This window comes from Loxodonta africana, chromosome 10, assembly GCF_030014295.1.
Source record: "Loxodonta africana isolate mLoxAfr1 chromosome 10, mLoxAfr1.hap2, whole genome shotgun sequence".
Taxonomy (NCBI): domain Eukaryota; kingdom Metazoa; phylum Chordata; class Mammalia; order Proboscidea; family Elephantidae; genus Loxodonta; species Loxodonta africana.
In genome coordinates, this window is record NC_087351.1 from 91465666 (window position 1) to 91478628 (window position 12963).

General features: G+C 39.6%; 1 protein-coding gene across 10 annotated transcripts in view; it reads left to right on the forward strand.

Moving 5' to 3' along the window:
• The window catches only part of NRXN3 (neurexin 3), a 1785202-nt gene that overhangs the window by 823425 nt on the left and 948814 nt on the right, over nt 1-12963 (forward strand). The gene's annotated exons all lie outside the window — the stretch shown is intronic.

A 12963-nucleotide genomic window follows, 5' to 3' on the forward strand; every position in this document is an offset into this window, starting at 1 on the left:
CCTCTGGTTATTGTTTTCGCTTTTCCTGTTCTTTTGCTAACAAAGTTGCGTTGACCAAAGCTGACCTACAAGGTAGAGAAGGCTCTTGTTCCCATTACCATCTTGGACTGAAAGATGCCCTGTGTAACCCTTGATATCTCTTCTTTAGCAGTCTTCAAGCTGTCATACCCCTTGGACAGCAGCAATTGTGGGGAGGGGGCTGAACCCTTTGTTCTTCAGAAAGGGCAGCGGAACGCCCAGAATAACGCATGGGAAATAATGATAAAGAGCAGACCTCATGGGACTGGGAACATGATTCTATTGGGGGTCAGCAAAGATGTTTGACAGCGTCCTATAGTGTGAGTATCCATATACACATTAGTCCACATCTGGAAATGGCTAATGCATATCCAAGTAGTCGCCATTGAAGGATTGGCCCCTTTGTATTTGTTCACTACAGATAGAAGACAGCACTTGGGAGAAAAAAAAAAAGCCACTTTAGTTCCTAATTTATTATTTTCTGGGTCAGGAGGGTCATTTACCAGAGCAGGATGCTGAGTGCTTGGGCCTTATGAGAGAGAATGCCATTTTCTATTAGCTCATTTTAAAGAAATATATTTTAGGTATTTGGGAGATTTAACATCATTAAAATGTACTAGAGATTGATGTTTGCTATCACGGATTTTGGGTGAGGACTTTAAATCCCTGTTTTGTGATCTAAAGAAAAAGATACTCTCGGGGAAGAAGAGGATCTGTCAGTTTTGATCCCGAATACCCCGTAAAATGCCTGCATGTTAGATGTCAGTGAACACCTGCTGCAGAAACTGCTTCTCCTGTCATTCAGAGAGATACCTGCCAATGTGAGTAATGGCCCATGGCTGCTAATCTTTTGGGCCACTTTGACTCAGAATAGCAAGGGAGGAATAGGCATGCCTCCCTTCTGCTAGATACACACTTTTTGGTTAGTTTTCTTTTTAGGTGCCATTTAGCTGAGAGTCAATTGTTAGAATTGGTTAAAGCAATGGTAGCTTTAGATAAGAAAGTTATTTTCACCAAAAGATCATTCACTTTGCTGCGGCTTACTTGTTATGAGTTACATATGCCTTATAGGTAACTAGAATAAGTGTCTGTCTCTCAGGTGGACATCAACTACTACAGCCTCTCAGTAGTCATTCCTTTATAACTCTTTTTCCTTCATTGCCTCTTAGCAGATTCACATATATTTTGATATTTAATAATAAAAAAAAGTTAATGCAAACAAAAAGAACATATACTGAATTAGTGCTTTAAAGTTCTAGGAAGCTGTAAAATGGACTTTCAATTTCAAAAAACGCGGGGCCCTTCCAGTAATACAGATAGGCCTGGGTTAGGAACATCCAACGGATGACTGGTAGTTGCCCTTTAATGTTATGTAAATTTGCCCTCACTTTGAAAGGATTCAGATCTCCTTCATAACCTGAAGACTGCCTGTAATGATGGCTTTTATTTTTTGGACGTTATATTCAATTGTCTGAAAAAGGTCCACTATTTTTTATATACTGTTCTTAAATGAGGGGAGGAGGATGCAGGACTCAATCTACATCCAAGACAATCCAAGGTTGGCAAAGCTCCTACGGCCAGGTTTATTAGACACAACAAGATGACTACATCTCCTCCTAGGCTTTATCCTTCATGGAAAGAACTGCAGATTTGGAATCCCCAGAGACTAACACAGTGCCTCTCACATACTCGGTACTCCATATGTGGCAAAATAATCTTATAGTTCCTGTTAACAGACGGGAGGGGAAAATGGCATGTAGGAATCATACAACGAACTGACTGGCCTCCATGCCTGTTAGAAATTGTTTTCCAATGTAAAGATACAGATTTGGGGACAGAATGTTTGCAGTATTTTTTTGTAGAAGCAGTCTAGTCATCAGTAGGGTTTTAAAATTATTACCCCATTGACACAGACTCTCTTCCATTCTTATAATGGCTTGACGCTCTCTTTCTTTGTGGCAGGAGTTGTTATTTTTTTTAATTAGTCCGGGTCACCTTACTCTCCTTGTGTTATAGCAAAAGAGCTTTAGGATGCAAATGCCGTTAGTTATTATTTTCCTGACACTGTGATTGGAACCATTGCTCACGAGCTGGCCTTTTCAGCAACAACCTGTGGGCACAGATAGTACTAATTACTCTTAAGTGTGAAGGGTAGTTAAAAACATATGACAAAGAAATGAGGCAGTCTGAAATGAGAAGGGCAGTGGTATTCAGAAGAAAATACAGCGATGAGGGAGAGGAAGTAGCATGATGAGTCTGGGTGTGGGACTAGTCAACAGCTTGATTCCTCTTGTGTTGGGGTATTATGTTTGTTTGTTTTTAGCTTCTGCAATGACTGTGTTATTTAATTTAGAAGGAACCGAGTGTCAACTATTACTGTATATCAGGTCCTCAGCTAAGGACTAGGGGTGCAGATGAGATGCAGTCTCTGACTTCAAGGAGCTCATTAGGAGATTAGCCACCAATCACAATGCAGAATGAAAACTGCTCTGCTAGAGATACGCAGAAGGAGCCCTCATGGTGCAATGGTTCAGAGCTTAGCTGCTAACTGAAAGTTTGGTGGTTTGAACCCATTCACCCACTTAGTGGAAAAAAACCTGGTGATCTGCTTCTGTAAAGATTACAGCCTGGAAAACCCTTTGGAACAGTTCTGCTCTGTTACATGGAGTCACTATGAGTTGAAAATCAACTCCATGGTATTTTACAATAACAAGAACGTGCTGCACCAGGGTTGAGAATGGATTGGAAGGACAGGAGCTGAAAGCTGAGGGTAGAATCAGGAGGGAATTAGCCCTGGTGGTACAGTGCTTAAAGCCTTGGCTGCTAACTGAAAGGTTAGCAATTTGAACCTACCAGCCACTCTGTGGGAAAAAGATGTGGCAGCCTGCTTCTGTAAAGATTTACAGCCTTGGAAACCCTATGGGGGTAGTTCTACTCAGTCCTTACGGGGTCGCTATGAGTTAGAATCGACTTCATGGCAATAGGTAAGACAGAGGTAAGAGATGGAAGCCTGATGCCTGATACTTTATCAGGCCGAGGAGGTGAATAAGTTTCCATCCCAGATGAAACTTCTGAGGAAGGAGGAAGAAAATGAGCTCTTTCTCCTGTTTGCTTTCCCCTACACTGTTGTTCTATTTCATACTGATACATTTACACATCATGTCAGAAGGTGTCAAGGAAGAACTTCACTGACTTGCCTGGTTTCAGTCCAGCTCTTTACATCTCTCCAGGTCAGGAGAGAGAGCAGGAGCTCACTGCAGCGCCTCCTTGAGGCACACGAGGGGTTTTGCACTGCTGAGGTGCAGTCTCTGCCTCAGGTTCCTTTGGATAAAATGACAATTTTTACATTCCTTTTCAGAAGTAATTTTTCAGTTTTTTTTTTAATTTGCAAGAGGAGCATTCCTGGAGAGGAGAAGCTTCTCCAAAAACTTGGCCTTAGAAGAAAGGAGCTCAGTAAATGTAGTGGCTGCAGAACTATAGAAGAAATAATTAGTTTGACCTGTTGGGAGTGAGACAGATGAGTCATAAACTATGAGGAATAAAGTAATAGCTCTTATTGGGTTGGGTGATTAATCAGGGTGTTTTCCTCACAGTTTTCATTATGACTCCTTTTTAGGAGGCTTTATTTCTGGAGCTGACTGGCTTCTTTTCTAGAAATACTAAGTTGTCCATCTGCCCAGATGTTGGGCAAATGGGGGGCACCCAGAATTTGTTGGATGTGGGCACTAAATACTGCCTATTCTACGAAAATCCATCAGTGTAGTGGGTTTGGAGGCCTTGAAAACCTGGGGATGCTTTCAAAGCATTGTAGATGAGAGTTGGCACCAGCCAAACACCTCTAGTAGGAAAGAGAATTTTAATTTTCCAACTTTAATTATTAAATGGATCCTCTAATTTATGAGGAACATAGTTCCCCACCTCATATTCTCCAAAGCTTCATTTTATCACTCTCCATTGTGTTTTATGTAATAAAATGTAGCATTTACAGTACTTGCTCTGATAGAAATCAGTCCTTCAAAAATGGCTTGCATTACAGGAAATAACAGGACAGACAGGAATTAAATTGAACTCCATTCAATGGTTCCTGTCTCTCAGCAGTGCAGGAGAGAGAAAGATTTTTCACAAGGGAACTGTGTAAACATGGCTGACTTTGAGTCAGATTCAACTTGACGGCATCAGGTTTTGGTTTTGGACCTTAAAGTGTCTTCTTTCTGAACTCCTAATTAACTACACCCTCAGCTTAAATAGTAGGGCAGAATCTGAGTTTCCTTTCCAGCAGAACTGATAATACCCTTTATTGAGCATCTTCATAGTGTAGGCACATACTAATGGCTTTGGCATATGATATCTCCATCTTGACCGTGACCTTGCCTTGTTGATTTATTATTCCCATTTTATGGATGATTGTATAAGCTTTGTACATGTTACCTCGTTTAATCCTTATGTCATGTAACACGTGTAACAGTTTTCTCCCCATTATACAGTTGGGGAAACTGAGGCTCAGAGAGTTTAGGTAGCCGGCCCTAGTTTACATTGTAGTAAGTGTTAAATCTGGATTTAAAAACCCATGGCCAGTTCACTGCTATGCCATATCATGTGGGTCTGAATATGCTTATTCCCAAAGTAGAAACCAAGGAATGACTATGTCCTCAAAGCTGACATTATGGCAGATAGTTTTCATATTGATGCTATTTCACTAAGTTCTGGATGATATTTGCACAATGTTTATTAAAGCAAAGTGTCCCTGAGTGGGCACAAGTGGTTGAGCACTAAACTACTAACTAAAAGGTTGACGGTTCAAGCTCACTCAGGGACACCCTGTAAGTAAGGCCTGGAAATCTGCTTCCAAAAGGTCACAGCCTTGAAAACGCTATGGAGTGAAGTTCTACTTTGCACAAATGTGGTCCATAGAATCAGCTAGATGGCAACTAGCAATAACAACAAATTTGAAATCACCCATCTTATTGTTAGCTGGCCTTTGCAATCCTCTCTCTCTCTCTTTCTTCTTCTTTTTAAATGGCCTTTACTGTCCCAACAGGCCAGTACATCTGTGCTGAGAAAATATGCAAAAGCATAAAATGAAGGCTTAGTTTACATTTTCTAAAGCAGCATTTTTTTCCTTTAAATTTTATTTTGTTATTATTGTTGAGAACATACACAGCAAAACATACACCAATTCAACAGTTTCTACAGGTACCATTTAGTGACATTGATTACATTCTTTGAGTTGTACAACCACTCTCACCCCCCTTTTCTGAGTCGGTCCTTCCTCATTAACATAAAGTCACTTCCCTCTAAAGTTCCCATCTAATCTTTCAAGTTGCTGTTCTTAACCCATACAGATAGTTCTTAAAAAAGCATAATGCTCAAGGCAGACCTTTTTTACTAATTAAGATAAACTGTTGTTCAGTTTGAAGAAGATTTTAGGTTCAAGGTTCAAAGAATATCTCAGGACAATAGTTTCAGGGGTTCAGTCACCCACCATGGCTCCAGAAAGTCTAGAGTCTGGGAGAATTTGAAATTCTGTTCTACATTTTCCCTCTTTTGATCAGGATTCGTCTGTGGAACCTTTGATCAAAATGTTCAGCAATGGTAGCCGGCCACCATCCAGTTCTTCTGGTCTCATGGCAAAGAAGGCAGTTGTTTATGGAGGCAATTAGCCACACATTCCATATCCTCCTATTCCTGACTCTCCTTCTTCCTCTTTTGTTACAGGTGAATAGAGACCAATTGTTGTGACTTGGGTGGCCTCTTGCAAACTTTTAAGACCCCAGGCACTACGTAACAAACTAGGAGATAGAACCGTAAGCCATTGCAGTCAAGTCGATCCTGACTCACGGCGACTTATAGAACAGAAGCACTAAATACATCATTAGGCCAATTAACTGGGATGCCCCGTGAAACCATGACCCGAAATCTCCAAACCAAGGAAACAATTCCCATGAGGTGTTTGGTTATACGTAAGCAGCCTCAGCAGCTACTGGTTTTTTTTGTTTGTTTGTTTGGTTTTTTGGTCATTGTAAATATATCACACAACTTTTGCCAATTCAGCTTTTTACAGGTATACAACTTATTGACTTTTGAGAGCCTTCCATGATTTTAAAAAGAAGGAATAATCTAATTGATCTTTATGACCCAGGCACCCTCTGAAAATAGAATGGGCTGTGCAAAAAAGGCTTTATAATGCCAGCTGTCCTTCCACCCTTAAAAATAACCCAACAGGGACAGAAGCTCACTACCTCTTCATGGTCCTAGAGGTGTCACATGTGTAAATTCCTTTATTCATAAGGTGTAGTTATACTTTGTAGTTATTTGATCATCAAAGACAATTGCGTGTTGGAGCTGGCTCATACCAGCTCACAAGAGTCAATTGTTAAATCCTCAGGAATTTGCAAGCTGGTTGGCATCATGTAACATGCTATAGCTTGGGATTCACTGCGGTACAAGTATTTTACACTATGAAAATCAACAAATGCTACATCAGGCTTTCATTTTTGTTTTCCTAGAGTGCTGGCTGTTAAACATTTACCAGCACAGTACTGATCCAAAGCCACTGTGGATAAAGGCCTCACGAGGACATCTCAGTTTCAACCAACTCCCAGGCTCATTTTGACTTATTTCCAATGGATGATGAGAGGGCTAATGTGATTGAAGAGAATAGGGTATTATTGAAACTGCCCAGATGTTGGATTTTGTTGTTAGTCTCCTTCACTCATTATTCCAGCCAAGTGACTTTTTTTTTGAACTTCCATTTGGAAAAGAAAAACCATATCACCTGATTATGTTTGCTAAGAGCAGTTTGAACGCATTGCAAGCATTAGGAAGGCGTGCCTTCCTAATCGTGCCTTCAAGACAAAAAACAAAAAGATCTGGAGAAGAAAACAGCCTTAGGTCTTTCTGTCAATGAAATTTTATAATAACTTTTAGGACCCTGTGTCTGGGCTTCGCTTCATCTCTGTAAAATGGAAACTAGATTATTTTCTTCTCAATTGGCTCTATATGAAGAAAGACGTGGCATGCTTAAGGGATCATTGATTTCTTATTTTAAAATTAAATATCAGTAAATTGGATTTCTGCCATTTAGATCTTATGTTGTCTATAAATGATTCTCTCCAGAAAAGCCAACAGGGCCCAACAGTACAAATACAGTAATACTCTGATAGTTATGGAAGTAGCTTTGCTGAAGTGACCAAGACACCTATGCAGCTAGTAAATAGGCTATTCTAATATAAAGAATATCTGCCCTGAAGCCTCAACTCTTTAATTCTTATGTTTTAGAAGTAGGGTATAGAGTGCTCAGGAAGCTGGTAAAAGTCTTTTCAAATGCCTGAATCCCATTTTTTAAAAAATTTCTTTGTAGGATTTATATAGACTTACTTATATGTAAGTCTACATCATAGACTTATATGTGATCTCTACAGGGAAATAGATACACACTAAAATCTCACTGCCATCAAGTCAATTCTGACTCATAGCTACCCTATAGGACAGAGTAGAACTGCCCCATAGAGTTTCCAAGGAGCGCCTGGTGGATTCAAACTGCTGACCTCTTGGTTAGGAGCCATAGCACTTAACCATTACACCACCAGGGTTTCCACACACACACATACGTGTACATATATGTATGCATTCCTTTCTTATATTATTTTCCTCTTTGCCACCTAATTACTGCTTTCCCACACTCCCACTGTGAAGCAATATAAAAATGTAGAAGGGGTTATGCACTAGTCAGGAGTAGAAAATAAAGTTGCAAGTAGAAGATGAATGATTCTCATCAAGGTTCCTCAGATGGCAACTGTGCCCTGTGTAGGGTGGGCAAACCCTTTAGTTGGCACGTAGTTCTGCTATGATGGTGCTTCACATTCAGATTGCATTGATGGAGTCAAAGCCCTTTGACAAACTCCTCATTCCTTGTCATTAAGGTTGATGAATATTGTTAAACCAGTACCAGCCATGCCCACCTCCAGGCTGCCAGCCTCAGCCCTTCAGGGTAAATGGACATTGGAAAGGCAGATCCAATGTGGCCGCTGGGCCTGTCACGTCCAGGCTTCCCCGTCCCCACCTATAATCTGGCCAGGACCAGCTGGCACTGGTTTAACAATATTAATCAACTTTACATTGGGATATTTGAGGCATAGGACTGGTTAAGTTCTACTTGGGCAATAACAGAAGGAATATAGACTCTGACATAAGCAAGCACCCCATGCTTCAGGCAGCACTTCTATGGCAAGGACCTGCAAACAACAAAAGGCATTCTGTTGACTTTTGGTTTTCTAGACCATGAAGAAGAATTGACTGAATTAGTTTGCAGGTACTGCAAAGGTGGGTTTTAGCAGTAACAGGCATGAAAAGACTCTATGGGACAGTTCTTAAAGAGAAAAGAAAAATCCCATTTCAAGAATGATAGGAAATTTGTGGCAGCCATCAGAGTTATCAGCTGGAAAAAAAAAAAAAGACAATGCTATGTTTTTCAGTGAACTAAAAACAGACCTGGGAGTTGGAAAGCAAAGTACTAACATCCTTGACAACTTGTTTAGTCTTTGTGTGCATCTTTCTGTTGTCTTGTCAGTTTCCTTGTATACAAGGAAGGGCGCTAGCTCTCCTTGAAAGAATGTATGACTATTTTAGTGAGGATTGGTTGTGAAGCAAATGCAAAAGACTGCACACCATCCCTATGCAGGGAATCCCAAAAGCCTTAGTGAAATTACAAAGTATTATTTAAAGACAGACAACAACTTTCTGAATATGTACTTCCAACGATGCCTTCAATAGGTTTTGTCACCTTAGAATGTCTTTGAATTTTAGGTTGACTTGGAAGAATATTTTAGAACAAAATTGTGATTTTTAAGTCTCTGGGAATGTATGTTTTTAAACATTTGCATTCGATACAGTTCTCTTTTCATATAATCGGATAAAAATAGCTTTTACTACTTATTTTTAATTGAATTTAAAATTAAAATGGCATTTGACAATTTTCCTTGAGGGGGGAATCCTTATATTAAAAAGTCATCTTTGATTGTAGGTTAGAAATAGCTTATTTAAGTTGCTCTTGTTAACCCTGTTAGCACCCCCCCCCCCCACACACACACTTCTCCGGCTTACTGACATCCACAAGAGGTTAGATGTGTGGGTTCTAGAGCTAGCAAGCCTTTATTTGAGAGCTCAAACCGTCACTTACTACCTGTATGCCTTGGAATAGTCACCTAACTTTTTTGTGCCTCAGTTTACTCTTCTGCTATCCTTGCCTTCTGAGTCAGTGAGTATTCAAATTCTTTTATTTTTGCAATTTTGATGTATTTCATGGAAAAATCATTCCAGTTTTTCCAACTCTGTAATACTTTTAGTTATAGTTGCTGTACTATAACTATATAGTATTATAATAAAAACTAAATTTAGTTACATTGTGTACTTATAGAGATTGAGTTAATATCTTAAAAGCATTTAGTACAGTGTCTGGCATACAATAAGAGCTAGGTAAATCATATCCCTTGATGATTTGTTGTTGTCGTATCCTTCCACTGATTCAAACAAGATCATCTTATATCAAGGGATGTGCAGCTGAAAGCATCATTGAAGTTTTATTTTCTTTCTTTTTTTTTCTCTAGGGTATTTTGATTATTTCTCTAGTTTCTATTTTTTTTTTGGAGGGGGGACACGTCTGTCTATGGGAGACACATTGACATAAATATATACTCTATTCAAGAAAGATGTACTTAAATGAGTTGGAGTAAGAATAGGAACTAATAAAATTACCACCTAGAAAGTTCTAGAGTACAGCTCAAACTCTCATTCATTCAACATACAGTTAAGCGTCTAGCAACTGGTGAGGAAAGAGTTCTTGTCTCAGTGTCTGGTGAGATTGAATGTGCCTGATAGTTAAATCAGAGGAGGAAAGATTGTCAAAAATATATCACTCATACCACCCTTCAAAAAGGCTTAATTCCAGGTAAATGACTGATTATAAGAGCTGATATTGGTAAATTCTAGGAGCAAATGGTGGTTGGGAAAAACACTTGGCTTTAAGACACAAAAGGGCAACTTTCTCTCTCTCTCTCAATAATATTTTCTGAGCACCTACTGTATACCAGGAGCCCTGGTGGTGCAGTGGCTAAGAGCTCAGTTGTTAACCAAAAGGTTGGTGGTTTAAATCCACCATCTGCTCCTTGGAAACCCTATAGGGCAGTTCTACCCTGTCCTATCGAGTTGCTATGAATCAAAATCGACTCGATGGCAAAGGGTTTGGTGTTTTTTTTTTTTTTTTTACTATATACTAAATACTATATCAGGGATTAGATGAAGAAGTGAATAAGACAGACAAGACTTCTGCCTTCAAGGAGCTTACATTCTAGTAGAATGAAACAGACAATAAAGGCTTTAATAAACAATTTAATTACAGCCATGCAATTTGAGTTAAATAAACAGGAAGATATAATGGACAGGAAAAAAAATGTTGGTGTGGCTTCCATAAATAGAGTAATCTGGATCCAGCTCATTTTGAGCTGAAACTTGATGAAAAGGCTGAATGAAAACGTGATGAAAACCTGGAGGAAGGATATTTTGGTCCATGTGTCAACCAAAAGTAGAAAGAACCAGAAGCAGAAATGGGCTTGAAGCATAAGAGCAATGGTTCTCCAACACGAGCAGGCATCAGAAGTCTGCAGAAGGCTTGTAACAACTCAGATTCCTGAGTTCAGGCCCTAGTCAGTAGGTTGTGGGTAGGGTCTGAAAATTTGCATTTCTAATAATTCACAGGTAATGTACATATTGCTGATTTGGGAACCATACTTTGAGCACCATTGTGTTAGAGAAGAGCTGAGAGGAGGAAGGGTTGACTTAGACCCCTGTGAATTGGGGAGAGTAGTACGTGAGTCTGCAGAAGGAGGCAAGGACTCAATGATCTTGGCTTTGAGGTTCAATTTTAGTCTCAGATTGCTAAGAAGTTATTGGAGGGTTCTGTGGGTCCTCATTGAAACCATCCGTAGATGATTACAACATAATCAGTTTTTGAGGAGTATCTAATTCTGCATGGTACTCTTCCCTAAATGCATGTGAAACAAATTCAGTGGAATTTGGAAATAACCTGTAATTCCTTCTGTATTCCGATTCCTGACAACCTTGGACAATTTGGACAGATTGCTCACTGTGCAGAGCACAGGCGTTCTCCCACGCTTGCTTTTTAGAAGTATGAAACATAGACAAGTCAGGATTGGCTGTGATTCAGACCATCTCAGCCTTCTCTGAAAGACTTTCTCTGCATTGGCCGAATAGGCTTGAAGCAACATGATCAAAACATGTTGCATGCTTTCTAATAACAAGCAGCATTCAACCTTTTGGGGAAAAATAAATAGTAAAAGTATTAAACAATTAGAGGGTTATATAGGCAGAAGACTGTAATGTGGAATAAAGTGCTAAATTGAATATTATCAAGTGTAAAAATTAATGATGCAGATAATAAATGCATGGCCACTAAGAAAAGAGAGAAGTGTTGTTGGAAGTTACTAGTGAAGGTGTCATAGAAGACGAAGAGTTTGAGCTGATCCTCGGAAAACGTTTAAAATTTGGCTAGTTAGAAGGGATGGGAAAGGCATGGAAGAGCCTTTGTCTTCGGAGTCAACATGCAAAGAATAATTGTATTTTCCCAAAGTTTTTGCTGCTTTGCTGCCTTTTAAGGGAAAGCCATCTGTATGTTTTTAATTCTTGAGTACAATTGAATTACTTGCCCATTTTCTGGTGAGAAAGGAGCCCTGGTGGTACAGTGATTAAAGCGCTCAGCTGCTAACCAAAAGTTTGGCAGTTTGAACCTACCAGCCACTCCAAGGGAGAAAACTGTGGATGTCTCCTTGCATAAAGATTACATCCTTGGAAACCCTATGGGGTAGTTCTACTCTGTCCTATAGGTTTGCTATGAGTTGGAATAAACCCTATGGCAGTGGGTTTGGGTTTAGTGATCTGGTGAGAACTGTTTGGCCAGGAAGCCCTGTGGACTTCTCAGAAGCTTTAATGCTTTGAAAGAAGCTGTCCTGGTTTGCCATTGTTAATGAAACTTGTACTACACGCGCTCCAGTTTAAGACCCACTGAGAACGTGACCCCGTACCTCCTTTCATCTCTGCATGGGGGAGCCACATGGCAAACAGGAGCTGTAGAAACCCGGCAGTGGTGCTGTCCTGTCCCTCCAGCATTAGTAATTGTCTTGAACTTTCTTATGTCGTATCCTGACAGCTGTGTATTTGGGAGTGATGGTCTGTACAGTTTCCAGTCTTCATGAGTAAATACAAAATGTTGTGGCACCCAGAAGAACTTCTTGCAGTCATGCATCTTCTCTGAACATGCATCTTTAGGATGCTGCCTGCTTACATTTCAATATTCTGTACTTGTATTTGGCTTAGCTTAGAAATTGTGAAATAGGCACTTATTGCCATGATGTATTTTCTACTCTGTCAAATGCTTGTTTGCATTAGATCTCCCACTAATACATTTGTTGAGGCTTTCTGAGAAATTAATGCAATTATCCTGACTATCGAAATGTATCCTCTTGGTGCAAATAATGCCCAAGCTGTAGATTCATCGTAAGCTCAACAGCTGTATCAGAAAACAGGAGTAAAAAACGCGGAGTAATTAAAGAGAGTCTCAGGCTGACCTAAAGACAGATTTTAACGGCCAACTCCAACACGGGATTAGCCAAACGTTTTCATTGCCCACTCCTATCAGTAAAACATTTGGAGAATGCCCTCCCTCAAATAGCTATATTCATCTATAAATTATATGTATGTACCTTGATGCTTATATATTATTTGTATATGAAGGATACAAAACATAAAAATAATAAAGTATGAAATATGAACACAATTTCTAATATCTTCTTTCTATACCTAAAATAATTTTCCTTTGCATCCTCTGGTGTACATGCGCTCCCTTTTAGAAATCTGTTCTAAAGTGTGCATAGC